This window comes from Bidens hawaiensis, unplaced genomic scaffold, assembly GCF_021521415.1.
Source record: "Bidens hawaiensis isolate Kalapana, Puna unplaced genomic scaffold, B.hawaiensis_p1.1 tig00017777_1, whole genome shotgun sequence".
Classification (NCBI taxonomy): Eukaryota; Viridiplantae; Streptophyta; class Magnoliopsida; order Asterales; family Asteraceae; genus Bidens; species Bidens hawaiensis.
Window position 1 is genome coordinate 430861 of NW_027492684.1, and position 23400 is coordinate 454260.

Sequence of the window (23400 nt, forward strand, 5' to 3'; positions counted from 1 at the left end):
AAAAGTCGAAGAAAGTTCATAAAAGCCTGAAAATAAAACATAAATCCATGCTCCTTAACAAATTTAAGACAAGAACACATAGAATTCTAATCAAAACATATATTGAAAACAATATCAAGTTCCAAGCTTCCAAGTTCCAATTGGTCTTTCTTCTCAAATCTTCAATTCCAAGCAATCAAACCTACACATAAAATAAGTATAGTCAATTAGTCATATTAATCATGGACAATTGGACATATTCATATAGTTTTATCAAGTAACATTATTAGAAAGTTTTAGAGTGAAGTACCTTAGGATTGTTCATTGTTTTTAGCGAGCAACACTACTTGAAGCATTTGGAGTTGGTACCTTAGGATTGTTCATCGAGTTTGAAGCATTTGATTCACAACTAATGTCAAGCGACATTATATCTTCAGTAAGCTCTTCCACACTAACTTTGTTAGAACTTACAAAGTACAAGCAAACATATACATTATAAAATTAATATAATATCATGTATAAAACTTATAAAAATCAAAAGATGGACATTACAAAATTCTCCATGTAACCAATCTTTTATGCATATTAGAGCCTCAACGGTAGCTTTACTAAGTGAACTTCAATGTTCGGTAATCACTCTTCCACTTGAACTAAATGTCGACTCCGATGACACAGTAGATACCGGAATAGTCAAAGAGTCTCTTGCCATCCTAGCTAGTATGGGATATCTAAACTCACTGGCTTTCCAAAAAGCCAACACATCAAGTGGTAAGTTCCTATCAACTGTTGACTCCTCTAAGTACAATTGCAATTCTGACTTTTGGTTAGTTGTAAAATCTTTACTTTGAAATTTATCAAAATCCTTAAACATATTAATAAAAAAATTATTTAGTTAATAATTAAAAGGTAGTATACATAAAACAAATAAATGAACAAACATAAAAATTACCTTAAGTCTTGAACTTGCACCACATGTTGAAACACCACGTGTGTCCTTAACACCTTTGCTACCATCTGAAGTAGGTGTTGACTCATCCCTTGTGTCCTCACCCTCATTTAACAAGGCAATGGCGTATTCATGAAAAGTAGAATGCAATAACTGATCAAACATGTGTATTGATGACCGTCGTTTGAGTCAATCAAAAACTAATTATTCTAAATAGTAGGGTATCGTATCACAAGGAGTATGTGGTCAATGCAATTCGTGTACAGATTTAATTATTATGAAGTAACTAGTGTTTAGTGCTGATCACACAAGCAATTTAAGTAAATTTAGAGAACTAAGCAACGAACAAGTAAACGAGTATTAAGCAGTTAACAAAACAAATCACACCCGGAAATTCAAGTAAGCAACCAACAGTTATCTCATGCAACCTAACAGATTAATTATTAACGATTAACTGAAAACTGATCAATCAGACAAAACCTTAGACATCATCAATTACTTTACACACGGCACTGGTTATCAAACAGTCCTTGCCAGTGTGACTCAATTAAGGGAAATCGTATGTTTTATCGTATTCAATTTAACCAACCAGTTATATGACTAATTATCTAGCAAACTGGTAACAAATCGTTCAGACCAACGTAAACCTAAACCGACCGAACACACAGAAATACCAAACATCAATAATCATATATCAATCATCAATAATAATACACAAGTGTTCTTAATCACATGAGAAAAACTGTAAAGATTACAAACTATACATCCCGGGTGCGATTCTAGGAAATTAGCCGAGCCTAGACATCATCAAATCTTCGATACGGGTGATATGGATCATGCGGAGGGTCTTGGCACAAGCTATGGTGGTGGAAATCGCCTCTTGGAGCTGCTGGAATCGCCTTTGCTTCGTCAAAACGGAGTTAGGGTTATTTGTTGATGAATAATAAGATATAACCTAATTTTCCCGTCTGCACCCACCATCGCGGTATGCGATGGGGTCTTCAAAGGTCAATCGCGTATCGCGATTGACCAAAAAGTCAAAGTTATTTTAACCACCCATCGCGGTACGCAATGGGTCCCTCAGCAAGCCCATCGAGTACCGCGATGGGTCCTGCTACAACAACTTCTATAAACTTCATCGTTTCGCGTGCTGGACATCCCCGGTCTTCATTTCGTGTCACAACAGGTCCATATTGAGTACTTTAACGCCTATGACATAAAATCCAATAATACACGTATGAAGTATCGATAGTTCTAGAATAAACAGTTAAAACAAAACAATAAACGAACTAAAACATATACAAATTAACCGACCATCACATCCCCACACTTATCTTTTGCTTGCCCTCAAGCAAAACTCTAAAGCAAACATCAACCTCCATCATAGGTATGTAGATTATCGCCATTAATACTAGTAAGGTTTATGGTCATACCCAGTTTCCCAGACTGACACTGTTTTTAGATTGACATCTCACAAATACGGTTAAGTGCTATAATAAAACAATAGAGCCGCCCAGACAAGTGTACTTTGTTTCCGGTTAAGGCACACATGCTTATACCCCTCGTAATATAACATCTCTCCTCTCGGTTTAATATATGAACTAGCAAAAGATGTGTCAGTATCACTCTGATCTCAGTATCACTCATAAGCATATATTCATCCATCAAATTGCTTTGACACAAATGCAAATCAAGAGGTCTTAAAAGGGTTGTGCGGGGCCATGTGTAAGGGTATGGAAGGGAAATATTTAAGTAGCTCAAACGATCTGACCTGGCTTATTACAAAGCATCTAAATAAACGAAAACTACTATACAAATTGACTGACTTATTATAACACTTCTAAATAAGCAAACTATCATACAAACTGATTTAAATTTTTTTTTATCATAAACGAACTCAACGAACTACTGAATACATACTGAATAGAAACAGACATCTTTTTTTAAGCATAATAATGTGATGCTTAATAATGGAACAAATACAATTACAATTATAAATAAACCTAGTAAGCCGGATCATCTCGTAACATAATGTAAGGGTTAAACAAATGAAAAATAAGTCCAAGAAATGTTTTCTAAGTGACCCAACCCCCCGCCCCTCACATTAACCATCCTTATATGTATAATGTATGAGGCCCCAACCCCCCCAGTACCCACACTCACGCTCATCCAGACGAGGCTTAACCTAATTGCCTCTATCACTTTTGCATTTTGCCAACTACGATCCCGTAATCCATGAACATCAGTGAAATCACTCAAAGGACATGTGTGTACTATATATTATATGTGTATTATATATATTTGGGTCAACTCACACACGTACCGGAGGAATAGGGTTGACGATATAAACATGTGTACCTGTCCCCATGACTCGTCATCCCCGCCTAAACGACCATATTTTCAACTTCTCGTTATAAAAACATTTGTGAGTAAGACTAATGAGAAGCTGACAAACCAACCATGACCAGAAACCTATGACTTGGCATTAATGGCAATAATTAACAATTAACAACTTTGGTTTCTGAACACTTTTCGAGGTACTATCGGGCTAAAAAATTTTCAAATTTCCCCCATCCCCACACTTGAGGTTTACATTGTCCTCAATGTAAGAATACTTAACATTGTCCTCAAAGTTAAAATAGATAAAACGATTAATGAATATTTGAGGAACGGGGTTGAAATTGACTTTTTGACTATTAAGCAATTTTTAAAAATTCGGGGCTCAAATGTGGCGGTTCAACTAACAATCATACAATTACACTTTTAACGTTTAAAGTAATAAAAACAAAATAAATTATGAAACTGAAATCACCTGATATCAACGGGACTAGAGAAGGACCAGTCAGCTCGTGAACTCTCATAAACACCCATACTCTCGTCTCATCCAATTACCAAAATGACAACCGAACCTGCAACATCTCGAGATGTGTAGAAGCAAGCTTCTCACAAGTGTAAGACATAGGTCTTTTAAGAGTTATGAAAATAAATATTTGTTTATTTTATTAAAATACTTACCGAGCCAAATTAAGTTGTTTTATAATAAATTCTGTTAAATTAGCTAAAAACGTTAAAAGACCTAACTCACTTTCGTAGGAATCACGATTGCATTTAGCGTATGAAACAAGCGCTGTAAACCCCCCGGTAGCCCGGGAGGACGAGTGGGGTCTCATGAGGGTTTATAGTGAACTACACCCACAAAGTTCGATTACAACAAAATATACAGATAAACAAACACAGCAGCAATCAAAAGATATATATACATAATCACCCAACCAGTTACCCATACATGATTCCCCAAAATATAATATAATACAATACAGACCATGATACTAATAAAAACAAAATAAAGTGAAAAAGGGTAACAAAAAAGCTACTGTGCTGGTGGATCATCAGCTGCGTCGTCCTGCGGATCCACTGGTTGCTCCACTGTAATGATCAATGACTGTGAGAGCGGTACCTGTGAAGCAATAAACAACAAACGAAAATACTCATCATACCGGGCCCGCTGTGCCCTCTGCTCCTCCTGTATCTCCAACTGCCGCTGATATATCATAGCCAATGTGACGGGCTGCTGCGGCTGGCGTGATGAAGAAGGTGGTGGCTGTCTGAGTGGATGTTGTTGCTGCGGTAGCATGATGTGCAGAGTCGGAGTACACTGCCGACGTGTCGAAATACCTCTCTGTAGAGAAACTGCAGCCTCAGATCCCTCTGGTGGTGGAGCCTGCGGACCCTGTCGGATCGGGACCAACGCTAGTGGATCATGCTCCTCAACGATCCCTGCCCGACGAGCCTCCAGTAGTCCGAAAACGCATGTAGCTGGCCCCACAGTAAAATATCCGACCGGATAACGCTCAAATACCCCAAGTCACTCGGCGATCCTCGTAATATAAGGCCCTAAGGCTAAGCGTGCCTAGGATCCCGTGCAAATGACGTGAGCAGAAGCATCGCCACATTGACCGGTCGTTGGCCAATGATAGAATATAAACACAACAGATCTAAGTTGTTGCACTTCTCGTGTCCCGAATGTCGGCCGACAAGAGTACAGGCAACGATCCTGTGAATGTAGCGATGGACGGGGGGTCCCTGATAGACGACTCCACAACAGCACTAGAGTGGGCCCCGTGGGCGATCTCCGCCCAATACAGGCCGAGCTGGGTCTCCGTGAGCCAGTGCTCACGGGGCGTCTGAGTATGTGTAGTGTAACCATGTATACTCTGCAGGAAGTCAGACGACTGAACCTCCTGGGCCGTATAAAATCCAGTGGTCACTGCGAAATCGGGGACATACATCTCGTACAGCTTCCGTCCCAGTGAAAAGGATACCGCGCGTGGCTCACTGAAATCCGTGGGCGTAAAGTCGAAGGTCGAATAAAACTCACGTGTGAGCTCAACATACGGAATCGAGTCACACGCGAACACAGCTGCCCACGTACCTGTCAATAGGGCACGTACCTGGATGCCAACATCCAAATCGTGCAGCAATGTCCAGTCAAAAGAACGATGGCGAAGTAGCTGCATCTGTCGAATCCTCTAAAGTCTCGTATACTCATCCGATGTCAAAAATAATCGAAGGACCTGATGTGGAATACGTCCATCTCCCATAATATCCGCTGGCTCGATACCAGGGACAATCTGCACCTCCTCGCTATCATAGCGTATGACGCGAGGCTCAGTCCGCTGTCTCTTGTGCCGTGAAGACTCAGGCGCATCAGACATATCTGCAAAATCAAGCAAGTAAGTTAGATATGTCAACGATCGATGTGGCAACGGCCGTATAGCATTTCGGTCGCGGTCGTCCCACATAATAAAATACTATTAAAATATTAATAAAATATAAAAATAAAAATAAATAAAGACGAAAAATTCGGGGACACCCTATTCGTATTTCGAAAAACCAGATTAACCCGCCCGAATGGAGATTGAGTACGGGCGGGTAATCAATTAACAATTCAAACTCGTTAATTTCACACAAGGAAGGCATGCCCACAACTCGATTAACAAACTCATAAACAAATGCGACTCGACACTTGTCAAACTGACGCTATAAACAAACGGACTCTAATAAACAAGACAAAACACAAAACAAACCATTGACTTGAACTAGCTAACATACAAACTGATAAATTGTCTCGAGAAACGTGCCGAAACAACACTCAACATGTCGGCGACAAAGAAGATATGACAAATCGGGTTTTATGAATAGAATATTAATAAATGAAGTTCAAACATAAACGTTTTATATCAATCCGTCATTATCATTAATTTTATAATAAAATAATGATTTTTACGTTTTGAACTTTAAAACCCGTTTTCGCCAACAAAAACCGACATCCCGATTAAACGGTCAAACTAACCCAACCCGACAACTTTTCGAATTACACCAAGCAACATTCCAATGACAATAAACATCCCGACAACCCGGCAATAACTACTCGCTACCCAAGAGTCAGTTCAATGCAAACCCCCCAAACAACTCGACAACAACAAAATCTCATATGATACTAATAAAAATAATATAGAATCAGTTACCTCGATATCGGTGTGCGAGAATAATAATAAGATTAACGGCAGTGTGTGGTGGACCGTGGTTGTGGGTGGTGGTTTACGGCAGTGGTGGATGGGTGGTAGTGGTTGTGTAGTGATCGGATGACGGTGGTGGGAGTGGTCCGGTGGTGAACGGCGATGGTGGGTGTGGGTGTGGTGGTGGTCGAGTATGGTGGTGGTGGGTGTTCTGGTGGTCGCCGGAGTAGGTGGATGCGGTGGTCGGTGGTAGTGGAGTTGCGGCGGTGAGTGGTGGTGGGTGTGGATGATGGTGGAGAAGGTAAGAAGAGTGGTGGTTGAAGGGTGGTGGTGGAGCGGGGGTTAGTGGAGTGATGGTGGTAGTGAGGGAGAGGATTCGCCGGAGAAGAAGAGAGAGAAAGGAAGACGGTAGGAAGAAGAAAGAAGAATAAGGTATTTATTAAAGAAAACGGGTTCGAGTCAACCACGACCCATCGCGGTACGCGATGGGTCAATTGGGTGGCAGCGCGTAGCGCCACCCAATTGTAGTTCAATTAGGGTTTGCACCCCATCGCGTAACGCGATGGGGTAAATTATGCTCGATGACGTCATAAGCCAGAGATGCCTGACCTCCATCGCGTATCGCGATGGGTTGTTTAACAGAATCAAAAAAAATTTCAAAACGCAGCTTTCGGCATCCCGACAACACCCCTGGACACGTTCCAATATTCAAAAACTCTTTTACATACCTAGAAAGACGTGTACTCTGACCAATGCTTACCAAACTTCTCTATCTTCCAACTCATCAACGAACTTCCCCACACTTGGCGTTTACTGCACAAAACTCGAGACGACACTAAGTAAAAGACTCAATAAACATAAAACAAACTGGACAAACACTTACAAACCCCGGGTTGCCTCCCGTAAGCGCTGAATTTAAAGTCTACAGCTCGATAATGCCTCTAACTCAGTTATCTTCATAAATCAGTGAAGTCACAATAAAATTCACCGATTCCTCATCCAGCTCGTGTATGTCCTTCATCTCCAAATATGGCTTCAGTCTATAGCCATTTACCACTTGTCGCAAATGATCATCAAAATCTTCAATCTCGTACTAACCATGATTCCCGACTCCTACAATCAAATACGGGCCCGTCCACTTACTTTTTAACTTACCCGGGAAGAGCTTCATCCTTGTGTTGTACAACCACACTCGTTGACCAACTTCAAAATTCTTCAACCGGATATTAGCATCATGAACTTTTTTCATCTTTGCCTTGTACGCGACGTGCAATCGTATGCCTCGTCTCTCAACTCCTCGATCTCGCACAAAGCCAACTTTCTCGCCTTACCTGCATCATCATAATCCATATTAACCCGTTTAGTAGCCCAAAACGCTCTTTGTACAATTTCAACCGGTAAATGGCAATCATTTCCATACACAAGTCTATACGGAGTGGTTCCAATTGACGTTTTATAAGCGGTTCGGTAGTCCCATAGGGCATAGGTCAACTTAGTTGACCAATCCTTTCGGTCCGCTCGAACGGTTTTCTGTAAAATTTGTTTAATTTGCCTATTGGAAACCTCAACTTGTCCACTCGTTTGTGGATGGTAAGGAGTTGCAATCCTATGATCAACACCATATCGTTTAAGCAATTTCCCGAATATAAAATTCTTAAAGTGAGATCCCCCATCACTTATGATGGTTCGGGGGACTCCAAATCTCGAAAAAATATTACTTTGAACAAAATTGCAAACGTCTATGTGATCATTTGTCCTAGTGGCTATCGCTTCAACCCATTTAGAAACGTAATCGACGGCAACTAGGATATACAAATTACCGTGTGAATTCGGAAACGGGCCCATGAAGTCGATCCCCCAGACATCAAAAATGTCAGCAACTAGGATCGGGTTCAAGGGCATCTCGTCCCGCTTAGAAATACTCCCGAGTTGTTGACACTTTAAACAATGTGTCGCGAACTCGTGAGCATCCTTAAACACTGAAGGCCAAAAGAAACCACTCGTTAAAACTTTTCGAGCGGTTTTCTGGCCACTAAATTGACCACCACACGCAGACGAATGTGCGTGTTCCAACACCGATCTGACATCCTCCTCCGGTATGCATCGTCTGATCTGCACCGATTTTAAACAAATCTGGATCGTCCCAAATGTACTGTTTAGCTTAGGACATCAACTGTTTCTTCTTTCTCCTCGGCCAATGCCTGGTAAATCACCTGCAACTTTAAAATTAACAATATGAGCAAACCAGGGATTTTGTGAAACTGCCAGAATATGCTCATCCGGGAAGGACTCGTTAATGGGCCCATCTGTGTCCCCATTTTCCACCATAATTCAGGACAAGTGATCTGCAACAACATTTTCACTCCCTTTTTTATCCCGAATCTCTAGATGAAATTCCTGCAACAGCAAAACCCATCTGATAAACCTCGGTTTTGCATCCTTTTTGTCCATGAGGTACCTGACAGCAGAATGGTCAGAATATATAATAACTTTACTACCCCAAATATAAGAACGGAATTTATCTAGAGCATATACTACTAATAGTAACTCCTTCTCGGTTGTGGTATAATTCAATTGAGCATCCGAGAGGGTTTTACTTGCGTAGTATATAGCAACGGGTTTCTTGTCCGCCCCTTGACCCAAAACAGCCCCGACCGCATAATCACTTGCATCACACATTATTTCAAAAGGTAAACTCCAATCGGGTGATTGCAAGATCGGGGCTTCAACTAATTTCAATTTCAGAATGTCAAAGGCCTTAGCACATTCATCGTTAAAATCAAACTGGGCATCCTTAAGCAATAAATTACATAAAGGTTTGGTAATGTCACTAAAACCTTTAATAAACCGTCTATAAAACCCGGCATGCCCCAGAAATGATCTAATGCCTTTGACATTGGTGGGATGAGGTAGAGTACAAATGACTTGGACCTTAGCCCGGTCCACCTCGATCCCACGACTTGACACAACATGGCCCAATAGGACCATAAAATGGCTCTTTTCCCAACTAAGAACCAAGTTCGTTTCGACACGTCTTTTCAAAACCCTTTCGAGTTGGTTTAAGCATGACTCGAAAGATGTGCCGAAAATCAAAAAATCATCCATGAAAATTTCCAAAGACTCCCCCACCATATCTGAAAAGATACTCATCATGCACCTCTGAAAGGTGGCGGGGGTGTTACATAACCCAAATGGAATTCGCCTAAACGCGAATGTGCCATACGGGCACGTAAACGTGGTATTTTCCTGATCTTCAGGATGAATAGCTATCTGGTTATACCCGGAATACCCATCTAAAAAACAATAACATTTTTGACCAGATAGCTTTTCAGCAATTTGATCGATAAACGGAAGCGGAAAATGATCTTTTGATGTTGCACGTTCATTTTACGATAATCAATACAAATGCGCCACCCGGTTACCGGCCGGGTGGCGACTTCGTTACCTGAGTCGTCCTTAACGACTTGGATGCCCGCCTTTTTCGGTACTGTCTGTGTCGGGCTCACCCACGTGCTGTCTGATATGGCAAAGATAATGCCAACATCTAACCATTTCAGCACTTCCTTCTTCACCACTTCCCTCCTATTCAGGTTCAACCTCCGTTGAGCATCGTGCGCGGGTTTGACAGCCGGATCTGTTAAAATTTTGTGCATCACAATTGAGGGACTGATTCCCTTCAAATCCGCTATCGTCCACCCGATTGCCTCTTTATTCGCAACCAGCACCGCCATCAAAGCATTTTCCTGTTCAAAAGATAAGTTAGAAGCTATAATAAAAGGCAATGTATTATTCTTACCAAGAAAAGCATATTTTAAATGCTTTGGGAGCTCTTTCAGCTCGACTTTCGGTGCTTCCAGCATTGACGGTTTCAACCCGGTATCAATCTTCTCGGGAAGCGGTTCCACCTGAACTGACCATGGTGGACAGTCTCCTCGCACAGCTGTGATCTCCATCTGACTTTCCTCCTCTTCCAGCAATTCGGCTGTCTCCACCTGTAACCTGTCAAACAAAAAACACGTCTCCGCTGTGCCATATGTGCTGACGACAGAGTCGTATAGCGGGATGCACTCGTCAATGACATAGGCCATGAAACACTCGTCGTCGACCGGAGAATTATCTCCACGTGTGAAAACATTAATTCTCAGCTTACGGTTATCGAATGCCATGTCAACAGTACCATTTTCTACAATTAATGTTGGCATTTGCGGTAGCCAAAAATGGTCTACCGAGGATAACCGTAGGTTGTTTAGTCCTCTCACCCGAAACATAATCGAGGACTAAAAAGTCAACTGGAAAGTAGAAGTCTTGCACCTTGAGTATAATGTCAGTCAATATTCCTCGGGGCAGTTTCGGTGTCTGTTCAGCCAAGACAACCGTGGTAGCAGCCGCACGAAGCGGGCCAAAATCGTACTGGTCGTATAAACTGTCCGGGAGAATACTGATGCTAGCTCCAATATCTAAAAGCGCCCGAGTCATTTTAAAATCACCCGCTTGAATGGGTATAATGGGCGTTCCCGGATCTTGTAGCTTGGGTGGAAGGGCACCCGAAAGAATTGCACTCACGCTATCGGTAAAATCAATCTGTTTAGGAATCTTATGACTCATTTTCTGTGTACACAATTCCTTCAAGTACTTAGCATAGGCGGGAATTTGTTTTATGGCATCCAAAAGAGGAATATTAATCATCACAGTTCAAGTTCGAAAAAGCATGTCAACCAGGTAAGTATTTTACGTAATAGTAAGAAATATGATAATAAGGTTGGGGGTCCACCACCAATTTGTTGAGGGGGTGGTGGATACGATACCTTACTTATCCTATGTATATAGTTTAACTGTAACCTCGTTGTCGGAAAAAAACTTTACCGAACGCATCAAAATCCCAACTTTTCTCGTGCGGTATCCCCACACTTAGCTTTTGCTATGATGGTACGCTTAAAATACAATTAGTAATATAAAAACTAAAACAAAATAGAAACTAAAAATATACAAAATTTACAATTACCACCCTTTTGAAAATTTTATGACATTCAAGGTGGGCGTATGGTCTGCCCCGTGCAGCATTCTCGTTACATGCACGCTCCTCAAGAGATTCCTTCCAACCTTTTGGCACGCCATGATCCTGCCATTTTTCATTTACTTCTGGCAGTTTCTTTACCTCTTTCTTTTTCGTCTTCTTTCCCTTTCTTGTAGTTGCTTCCTCACCAACTCTAACTCCATGCAACATCTCATTCCATCCTTTCACATTCATGCTAATCCTTAGCTCATTCCCGTTAGTCGCAAAACATTTCTCTTTTGTGTGATCCTTTCTCAAGGATTCACACTTGTCAACAACATGGTTAGTAGCATTTTCAAACAATGGTAACCGTTTATCACGATCTCCACACTTAATTTCCAGTATCTCATTAGCACAATTAATCACCGTCTGTGATGTGGCAAGGAATGGCCTACCCAATATGACTTATGGTTGTGTATTATTCACATGTTTAGCATAGTCAAGTACAAGAAAGTCAACTAGGTACAAAAATTCCTCCACTTGAACCATTACATTAGTCACCATGCCCCGGGGAAGTGTATGAGTTTGGTCCGCCAACACCACGGTGGTGTTTACCCTTTCTAATGGGCCAAATTCATACTGATCATATAAACTACCAGACATGATACTAACACATGCTCCAAGATCTAGAAGTGCCCGATCAGTTTTAAATTTCCCAATTTGAATTGATAAAAGCGGCATTCCTGGGTCTTGGAGTTTGATTGAGGTGGTATTATTCACCACCTCCTCATCTCTCATGTTGGTCAATTTACCATTTAAACATTTTTCACATGTGCAATTTTCACAAAAAGACATTTCATATATTTTTGCATTTGATTCATTTTGAAAAATTGATTCATTTTGATCGACACAATCACTCTCACCACTAACATCTTCCACCACCCCCTCAACAAACTGTGGTGGTGAATCAACTTTAACAACAGAAATTTCAAAATGAGGTAAAAGACTTACAGCGTTGATGTGCACATTGTTTCCCTTCTTGGAGCTTTAGCAGTAATGGTTCGGGTTGACTGTAGTATTGCACGGGAGTTGACCTGCGCTTTTTGCAACTTTACCATATCTGCTGTGAGCTGACCAATCTGCTTTGACATTGCCTCTGCTAACTTATCATGTAACTCAAACTATTTCTTCGTTTCAGCCTTATGATCTACCATAATATTCATCAATGCATCCAACTTTGAGTGCACAGACTCATCTGCATTTCCCGAGGACCCCCTCTGCTGGTCCTGATTACCCGATGAATTTCCACCCCGGTTACCGTCTCTATTATACCCCCGATTCTGATCATACGAACCTTGCTGCTGCTGATAACCACCCTGGCGGTAATTACCATGCGACCTGTTCTGGCTCGATCCCTAAAAGTTCGGGTTCAATTGTTTAGATGCGTTCCCGTAACGAAAGTTCGGGTGATTCCTCAGGCCCGGGTGATAGGTGTTTGAATTCAACCCTTGATCATTGGAATCCCCGTAAGCATAATTAACTTCCTCGGGTCCATCCTCTTCGTCATCATAAAACTCGGGGCAATTTTCTGCCTTATGCCCGAGCTTACCACAATCTTCACAAACCGGGAATTTAATACCAACTTTCCCGACTTCTTTCTTCTTACCCTTTCTGTACCCAGCCAATTCACGTTCTAACTCAGCAATTCTTTCATACTCACTCGTGACTGACTTAACTGACCTGGAGGAAGTACCACGTCTTCGTCATTCAGCTGCTGCTTCTGCCTTGGAATCTTCACACATAAACTCCAAAAAATCCTAATCATCTTCCTCATGTTGATTCAACAGCTGACCATTACACGAGGCCTTCAAATGTTTTCGGTCCTCGAATGTTAAACCATCAACAAAGCACTTTACCAGTTCCCACAGTTCAATCTGGTGGTGTGGGCATTTTCTGATCATATCCTTATACCTGGTAAAAGCTTCATGGAATAATTCGCCCGATAACTGTGAAAAATTGTGAATTTCCATGCGGGCCTCGCTCGTCTTCGAATACGAATAAGACTCGTTCAAAAACACTTGCTGCATCTCAGCCCAATTTCTGATACTGTTCGTCGGTAGCGAGTTAAACCAGAGATTTGCTTTGTCTTTTATGGAAAACTGGAATAACCGCAACCGGACCTCATCCTGATCAAACGTACCATCTCCAATCGACCCGCACATAGCCGAAAAATCGGTCAAGTGAGAATACGGGTCCTCCGAAGCCATCCCGTGAAAATGTGGAACAATGTTAATGTATGATGGCCGGGACTTAAAAGTTTGTTGTCCCGACACTCGTTCCTGTGGGATCAACGAGGATGCTCCATCTGAGATAGCCGACTTGAACCGACTGTTAACACCCTGAACCGGGGGCACAAAGTTCCTTCTTATCCCCCCCGGGGTTCACCAAACCGCCCCGGTTAACCTTAATACGGTGAACTCTTTCGGGCCTTTCCACCCGATTCACTCTGTTTTGACCCAAACCATTTCTGTTAACCGCTTCAACCCGTCTTCGATTCACTGGCTCTTCCACCTCTTCATCCCAATTCTGATTTCCCTCATTTTCCATCTCAAAACCCTCATTCTCGGGCTCAACTGCCCGATTTCTTCTAACCCACCGGCTTACCTCGTTTTCAACCTCAAAACCCTCGTTCCCATTATTATCTTCCCCCTCTTCTTCATTATCTGTCGGAATACTAGGAATAGCATCATCCAGGTTAAGCCGAACTCTGCGGTTAGGGGTGTTGTGTGGAACTGCTGGTTCTGTCTGATCAAGGTTTCGATTTTGGTTTCGGTTTCAGTTTCGGGTTCTGGAAGCTTGAGCTGAGTTGTTTTGGTTGTTCTGCTTATTGAAGTTCGGTGGTGGAGGTATGTTATCTGGGTGAAACTCGTTATTTTGTGGAAGTGGGTTTTGGTTTTCGTTTTGGTTACGGTTTTCATTATGGTTCAGGTTTTGGTTCTGGTTCTGATCTTCCATCTCTGAATTTCTGTTCTGAACTCGGTTCTGTCGAGCTACTCTCTCGATTTCGGGCTCGAAAATTAACGGTGACTGTCTGCCTGAGTAGCGGGTGTGCATAAACCTGTTATCTGCACAAACAACACACCCCGCGTAAAATATAAAAAAATAAATTTTAAACTAAAAACTAAGACAAAAATTAAAATTAAACACAAAAATAAAATAACACGAAAAACATTAAGCGCACTAACTCCCCTGCAACGGTGCCATTTTGATGACCGTCGTTTGAGTCAATCAAAAACCTAATTATTCTAAATAGTTAGAGCAAGTAGGGTATCGTATCACAAGGAGTATGTGGTCAATGCAATTCTTGTACACATTTAATTATTATGAAGTAACTAGTGTTTATTGCTGATCACACAAGCAATTAAGTTAAATTTAGAGAATTAAGCAACGAACAAGTAAACGAGTATTAAGCAGTTAACAAAGCAAATCACACCTTGTAATTCAAGTAAGTAACCAACAGTTATCTCATGCAACCTAACATATTAATTATTAACGATTAACTGAAAACTGATCAATCAGACAAAACCTTAGACATTAACAATTACTTTACACACGGCACTGGTTATCAAACAGTCCTTGCAGTGTGACTCAGTTAAGGGCAATCGTATGTTTATCGTATTCAATCTAACCAAACAGTTATATGACTAATTATCTAGCAACCGGTAACAGATCGTTCAGACCAACGTAAACCTAAACCGACCGAACACACAGAAATACCAAACATCAATAATCATATATCAATCATCAATAATAATACATAAGTGTTCCTAATCACATGAGAAAAACTGTAAAGATTACAAACTATACATCCCGGGTGCGATTCTAGAAAATTAGCTGAGCCTAGACATAATCAAATCTTCGATACGGGTGATATGGATCATGAGGAGGGTCTTGGCACAAGCTATGGTGGTGGAAATCGCCTGTTGGAGCTGCTGGAATCGTCTTTGCTTCGTCAAAACGGAGTTAGGGTTATTTGTTGATGAATAATAAGATATAACCTAATTTTCCCGTCTACACCCCCCATCGCGGTACGCGATGGGGTCTTCAAAGATCAATCGTGTATCGTGATTGACCAAAAAGTCAAAGTTATTTTAACCACCCATCGCGGTACGTGATGGGTCCCTCAGCAAGCCCATCACGTACCACGATAGGTCCCGCTACAACAACTTCTATAAACTTCATCGTTTCACGTGCTGGACATTCCGGGTCTTCATTCCGTGTCACAACAGGTCCATATTGAGTACTTTAATGCCTGTGACCTGAAATCCAATAATACACGTATGAAGTATCGATAGTTCTAGAATAAACAGTTAAAACTAAACAATAAACATATACAAATTAACCGACCATCATGTATATTCACTAATTCCCTCTCCATAAACTTTTGAATAACTCCAATCGATAAAATGCAACTTGTATCTAGGATCCAACACCACAGCCACGGCTAATGTAAGACTAAAATCTGACCAATATTTCTGAAACTTCCCCATCATCAAGTTTGCCATATTCTTTATATACTCATCTTCAGAATTCATCCCATCATACAAAGTCAAATAAGCCAAAAAAAATATGTGAATAATACAAGTTTGCAGTCGGATATTTGGTACCCGATAAAACATTTGTCACATCATAAAATACTTCAAGAAACAAACATATCTTTTGAATCCTATCCCACTCTAATGCAACTGGACATTCCTTATAATTAGAATCACTCAATTCTAAATGGCTAAATGCATATCGATAATAAAGAGCACCATCAAGCATTAAATATGTGGAATTCCACCTTGTAACAACCTCTTGCCTTAACGCCTTTTGTTTTTTGATTGAACACAACTCAACACATTCCAAAAACTTTTCCTTCCTTTGTTGTGAACCTTTCACATACTTTATACTCTCTCTTACTTTGTAAACACAATCATCAATTTACTTTAACCCATCTTGCACAATCAAGTTCAAAATATGAGCACAACATCTCAAGTGAAAAAAAAAACACCCTTAGAAACAAGTGATGCTTTTGTATTCAACTGTTCTCTTAGAAGCCTAATGAAAGCATCATTAGAAGATGCATTATCCAACGTCATACTAAATATTTTTTTTCTATACCCCACTATACTAGAATAGAAAACACCTTTTCACATATGGAAACACCAGTATGAGGTGGTGGCATGAAAGAAAACGATAAAACTCTCTTTTGCAGAACCCAATGTTTATCAATATAATGAACTGTAATTGCTAAATACCCATTAGTAGTAATAGAAGTCCATAAATCTCTAGTTAAGCATAATCTCTCAGGTGATTCCATAAGAATAACTTTAATCTTTTCTTTTTCTCTCTTAAACTTTTGCACTAAATCAGATTTAACGGTATTTCTAGAGGGAATATTCACATCGGGTTGCAAATACTCAAACAAATCTCTAAAAGCCTTATACTCAATAAATGGGAAAGGTAATTCATGCATCACAATAGCATCAATAATCATCTCACGAAACGTATTGTTAGAAAAAGAATACGACTTTAACTTCATGTCACTATTTAGAAGCATTTGACCAACATCTTTATAACTACAACCATAGCAGCTTTTTATGTGTTTCGTATGATTACCCGTACCTTGGCCACTATCATATATCATGACATGATGGCATTTCTGCACTCGGTTGGAGTCCATTTTCCTATTTTTTTTCTTAGTGTGTTTAATGAAGTAATGTCACACATGAGATCTCTCTTTTCTTTCTTTTTGTTTTCTCTTTGACCCTGATTTTCTATCGTTTATATCTTCTTCATCCACCAAGTGAACCTCATCATCCACATCCACATCCATATCCATCGAGAAGTCATATTCTAAATCAATTTGGACAGAATCACTCCCCGTCTAGAATGATTAAAGAAAAAAAATACATAAAGTTACACAAAAATAAAACCAAACTTGAACCAAAATAAGTATAGTTGAATCAACAAACAAACCGTTGTTTTGGCTTTCTTATCCTTCGCCTTTTCCACCTTCTTTTGTGGGTCACTTATAATTACCTAAATAGTAAATACTAACAAATGTGAGCAAAACCAAATAAGTGAAATAATTAAACTAAAACAGCCCTAAAGATGGATTTTATAATCAAAAGTTCAAAACCAAATAAGTAAAATAATTAAACTAAAACAACCCTAAAGATGAATTTTATATTTTTACCCAAACTGGCAAACCCTTTGGTACAAACTACAAAACAATAATATGAATTAATGACCAACTAAAGATGGATTTAGTATTTATGAGATGAATTGCAACAAAACAATAACTTACCAAGAATGAATGATGAACGGAACTGGAGGCGACGGGTGAACGGAACTGAAGAATGAACGATGAATCGATTTAGTAATAGCCTGAATGAATGATGAACGGAACAAAACAATAATAGAATAACTTACCAAGAATGATGAACGAAACTGGAGGCCGAGAGAGTATGGACGGCTGGACGCGACGGGTGGAGACCGGAGAGAGTATGGCAGCGACGGGTTATGGCCGGCGTGAAAGGGACGGCCGGCAACGGGTTTTGGTGATGGCCGGCCGTGAAAGGATAATGAAAGTGATTGAGTGACGGATGTAAGTTGTTAGGAAGAATTAGGGTTAGGGTAATATGAGTTACAATAACTATATATATTTTATATATATTTATTTATTTTATATATATTTATTTATTTTTAAAAATAACCAGGTATTAAGGTACCTAACAGGTAAACAGGTATTATACATGTTTAGACACGAAAATTAACAGGTAATTTCGTGTCTACCTGTTTAGTACACGAAACCTGTTAAGGTCTTACCTGTTACCTGTTAAAGTCGTGTAGGTACGTGTCGTGTATTCGTGTCTCGTGTATAAATTGTCAGCCCTACTTTTCGGCTGGCAAAAGTAATAAACTAATTAATCTTTATACAATAGGGTATAAGAGATTAATAGGAAATTTAAAAAATATAACCAGCAAGGCAGCAAGTTACCAAGATTATTGTGCAAATTTCGCAAATATTATAGAAAGATGTTACTTTCAAAAACTCTTCATCAAGAGATGACAACAACTCAATGGAATTGGTTTCCGAATGTTCAAATCATTACCATTTAACAATCCAAACAAACTGCAAATGACAAATATTGTTATTAAATAAAAGTAACATATTCAAAAATATTAATAAAAATATATAGGAAGAAAAAAACAAACAGTAATTGTTACATAACTATTTTTGTATTCTTCAATTTTAAATAAGTAGTCATTGATAAACACACGGCTGATATTCGAGCCAAATAAATGTCATTGTTAATTATTGATTGAAATAACATGAGTTTCATTTCAACATTAATAAATAAATAAATAAATGTATATTTTATTATAAATTATTTTTTAATTATACTTTTGTTTTATTTCGATTCAAAGACCTTTTAGTTAATGCATTAAGTTAAATCGAAGCAGTAAATTTTTATTCTACTAATTTCACTAATTAATTATAATCAAACTAATATAGAGATACTTATAATAACTTTAAATATTTAGAAATGGTTATTATAAAGAATTTTTTTAAGGCATGAATATTGAAAAATTATGAAATTGACAAATTCATTAAAATTATGTTTTTGAATAATTGATGAAAGTCAAACTATATAATATATTTTTGTAAACTTCATATAAATGGTGATGAAAATCGGTTTTTAAAATGTCATATTAAGTGTAAAACACGATAATATTGGAAAGCATAATAATGTTTAAATTGCGTTGACATTGGTGAATTAATTGGCCATGATATAAATTTCAAATGAATCAAAATGATTAAAATATATTAAATGGACTTTCACCAACAACGATATATGATTGATTATATAAAAATCAAATAAATTACATGAATTGTGAAAAATACATAAATACATGAATAATAACAAAAATATACATCAATATTAAACAAAAAGTAATACATCTTATCAACAAATCCTCAATCCATAAAATTAGCTATATCAAGTTGGGGACATAACCTGAAATGAGAAAATTAAATATTAATATTAATATCACATAATAAATAAATTACCAATTAGGAAAGATTTGAATTATGTAAACCAATGAAAAATTGATGTTCTAATTGATAACCAGAATATTTGAATCGCGTTACCGGAAAAACGAAATAAGGAAAATCTCCATTGTATCTTCGATTTTGATATAGAACCTAAAGAGATTATAAGAAAATCTATAATAACTAATATAAATACAAACAAAATCAATTGTAAATGTAATAAGAAATAATATGATAATCGGACTAAAGAGTAGCAAATAAAACATTACCGGAAAACCGTAATAACTTCAAAATATCAATTCAATCTTGGAATTTGATAAACAACCTAAAGAGATTATAACAAAATTATATAACAATTAAAATAAATATAAAACCTTACTGGAAAAAGATATAACCTTACCGGAAAATCATGTAACATTGTTGGCCATTAGAGTATAAAATATAACCTAATCGGATAACGATTAATCCCCATCTACATTACCGAAATATAGGAGATGGTGGAGGTAATAAGTCGAAAGATATATATATATATATATATATATATATATATATATTAAAATGATTAGGGTTGGAAAATCTTAAGGTTTAAATATGGTGTATGCAATGTTTTTAGACCCGGACCGGATGTCGACCCAGACTCCTTACCGGGTAACAGGTCGGATCGACCCGGGAGGGCGGACCGGACATTGACCCGGATGACGTAATAAATAATACTGTGTGTATATATATATGGTTTCGATAAAATACAAATGAAATTAACGTGCTAAACATGAGAATCAAGTAGAGTAATTATATATACAAGTAGAGTAATTATGTAATTACATCATAGAGTAATTATGTAATTACTCTATGGTGTAATTACATAATTACTCTACTTGTATATATAATTACTCTACTTGATTCTAATGTTTAGCACGTTAATTTCATTTGTACGATAACCTTCCCCTATATATAACAAATTTTTATATATAATATGAGTTTTTTCTTTTTTGGGTTGATATCTATTTGTTTATTATTTTCTCAAGATTTTGTATTTTTTATTGATTTTAAAGCATTGCATTGAATATATAGGATTCATTTCCTTTTAAGGATTAATTTTCAGTTTTCCATTTTTAGCACATGTACACCACACTATATGTCTAAATATGTATGTTTATTTTTTCTAGAGAAAGACATCATTAGAGCATGGTGGAATGGCTAGAGAGGATTTTCTTAAAACATTTATCTTGGTTTCACACCCGGGTTCGAATCCCGTCGTCGCCAAGTATTTTTGATTTAATAAAAAAGGTTTTGAGATGATTTGACAATAATAAGAAAGAAAATAGGTGACTTGACAATGATGTGGACACCCTAGTTGAATGCCATGTGAAATATTGTATTGTTTTAATAGTATTGTAAGATATATAAAAATATTATTTAATTAAGAAAAAGAGATAAAATGTAATGCAGTTTTAGTCTAATCACTAATCAGCGGTTGGGTGAAGGTGATAAATGCTCTTACACCTTCATTGAGTTTCCTCTCTATTTTTATTTTTTTAGTATCTTTAAAAAATATATATATTAAGGCTAAGATGGCATCTATCTTCTATCCAAAGCCCAAAACTTTGTTTAAATAAAGCCAACTAAAATTTTTCTGTGTACTTAACCGGTTCACAACCAGTTTGGTGTTCCAAAACTCATAAACAGTCCATAACCACCTAGTTGTACATGTTAGAAACCGGTTTTTATTTAAACAGGAACCGGTTTCGGTCTGTAAAACTGGTTTTTATATGCACCATATATTAAACTTTTTACTTACTTTAATTTGTTATTTGTTAGACTATGTGTAGTCTTTAACCTCTCTTTGGGTCGTTATGAGGCACATGTCGGCCACATCAGCAAAGGGATGTTACGACAAATAATGTTCAGTGGTATAAAGCCTCATAACCCTTCTTTCGATCATTACACAATTGTTATTTTTTAAATTTATTTTCAAATATTTTAGTATAAATAAAAGATATAAATGAAATGAAAAAAAACATGATTGGTTAAATTGGGTGGAGGTGACGTCCGGGATGCTATGACTCACCAATAATGCCCCACTACACATGGTGTTATTGTCACAATTATTTAATTATTGATTGATGATTATTTGTAACTAGAGGTGCATAAAAAACCCGAACCCGAAACCGGACCCGAAAAAAAAAACCCGGAACAAGTTTTTTTTAAACCCGGGTTTTTAATACCCGAACCCGCCCATACCCGTAGGGTACGGATAGGGTATGACTTTCAATGTTAAAATCCGTACCGATTTAAACCCAATAATACTCGAAACCCGGGTTTTTTCATACCCGAACCATCTTTAGTTGTTATCCAACGGATCTTTATTGAAACACATATATAATATAAATACTTGTTTAGAGCAACACTTTTTGATATACCAAACAACAATTGAAAACACATAAAATATATGTTTTTATATCATTGTTTAGTTGTTTATATATGTTTGAATGAAATTTGAAGTTTGTATGCAAAGAAAAATGGAGTTAGGATAAAAAACGAAGCAGGCCCGTTGACAGAATAAAACTATAGAAAAAGATTTTTTTATACCCGGAAATAGTGTATTCAAAACCCAGAAAACGGGTTTTTTCAATACCCGAAAATAGGGTATTCAAATACCCGGGTATTGAAGACCCGGTTCAATACCCGACCTAGACCCGGTAATAGGGTATGGTTTTCCAAGCTAATACCCGGACCCGAACCCGACCCGCTTTTTACTAATACCTGATTTTTCAATACCCGATCCTACCCGAGCCCGGTTCCATACCCGAACCCAGATTTTTCTAATACCCTATTTATACACCTCTAGTTGTAACTAGTAAGATACGCTACACACATAAATAATTGTTAGATATTAAACGGTAATTGATTTGATAAAAAAATTTGTTTCTAGGAAACATGAAAAGATATTATATAAGTAGTTCTCCTAACATCAATCATCACATTCCAAATCTTTTCAAAAAAAAAAAAATTGATTTGAACAATTTAAATGTGATCATTCTTAATGAAAAATATCATATATCACTAGATCTAATAAAAAAGATGAAGTTAGACGAACATATTTCTTCTTCATCACTCTAGTAGCAGAATAGGCGCTTTGAACGTGTTGTTCAAAATGAAACATCGGTATTAGTTATTAGTTATTACACATTAAAACATAGATTTATTAATTAGTTCTTACACAAGACCAAGCTCAAACATAAACATTCTTATCATTCTCACAAGCGTTTAGACAAGCATATGAGCCTCCTAGAGTCAACTCTATGTCAACAACACTTGAAGAAGACAATGATGCAATAGAGGGCTCTCTAGCATTTTCAATGTCATCATTTGCCTGTATTTATTAAAATAAATAAGATATGAGATTATATATTAGGGGTTTGGATCAAATACAAATGAAATTAACGTGCTAAACGTGAAAATCAAGTAAAGTAATTATATATACAAGTAGAGTAATTATATAATTACTCTATGATAATTACTCTATAATGTAATTACATAATTACTCTACTTGATTTTCACGTTTAGCACATTAATTTCATTTGTACGTTAACATTCCCCTATATATTAGAGGTATTAATTATTCATACAAAAAAGATATCAAAGAAAGTGCTTAGGTTCGTACCTTTGAGGTGAAATCGACATTTAGAACCTCGTAACTGATCAACGCAAGGTCGTTTTTCCTTAAAACAGTAGTTCTGGACGTCTCCGATCCATGAATACCACGATGCATAGTATGTTTATGAAAGTTGTTGTGTTGGGCAAAGCATAGATGATTGTCGTTGCCATTTTCAGCTTGTTTTGTCTCCTTAGCTTCTATCAT

The 23400-nt window shown here is 37.9% G+C and overlaps 1 pseudogene; it reads right to left on the reverse strand.

Annotated features, from left to right (window-relative positions):
• Positions 1–75: 75 nt before the first annotated feature.
• LOC143554662 (zinc finger BED domain-containing protein RICESLEEPER 2-like) lies at positions 76–23400 on the reverse strand (annotated as a pseudogene).